The following is an 801-nucleotide window of genomic DNA, read 5'->3' on the forward strand; positions in this document are numbered from 1 at the left end:
AAAGGTGACAATTTCCCCTATATGATAGTTATATATATATCTCGATTACTAGACGTGACCCAGCGAAACGCCGGGACACGTATAACTTGTTTTTGAACGATGTAACATTTCCCGTTGGTTTCATCCCATCCCGATTTTGACTGTCGCATAGTGTTATTAGAGCCAACAACAACCACTTGCTTCTTTCGTCTTTTGTTTTTAACTTCATTCCAAGCAGTATTGTTGCTCAGGCCTTTGTTATCACTGAGTGGTTCAGAAGCAGAAGTAAAAGCAGCATCGGCAATCTCCGAATAATCTGTCCCTGCATTGATGTTATCAGGAGGCACCGAAGCTAGCGAGTTATCATCAGCACGGTGACGAGAAGACAACAAACATTTGTTTATGCTGGCGTCGCGCACAGCAGATAAATTAGTAGGCTGATCGGTAGCGTGAGCAGCAACAACATTAGTGTCATCAGGGATAGTAAGAGCACCAACGGCGCCCACGATTGAGAGAATACAAAGGTTGCGCCGATCTCGGACCGCTATTCCTCTCTTAACGAATTTGACAGAATCGTTGTTTGCATGACGTCACACTGGTGCAACTTGTTTACGTTTTCCTTGCAACATTTTTTCTTCTTCTTCCATTCTTGCTCACGTTTTAGCATTTCTCTCTCGCAATTGCACCAGTGTGACGTCACACAAAAGTTAATCTCAAAAATCCTCTCTGATCGGCGCCGATGTCAGAATAGTCTGTCCCTGTATTGATATTACCAGCAGGAACCGAAACTTGCGAGTTATCAGCAGCCAACTCCATTCTGTG

This window comes from Rhagoletis pomonella, unplaced genomic scaffold (assembly GCF_013731165.1).
Source record: "Rhagoletis pomonella isolate Grant_MI unplaced genomic scaffold, Rhpom_1.0 Rhpom_scaffold_00005, whole genome shotgun sequence".
Lineage (NCBI taxonomy): Eukaryota > Metazoa > Arthropoda > Insecta > Diptera > Tephritidae > Rhagoletis > Rhagoletis pomonella.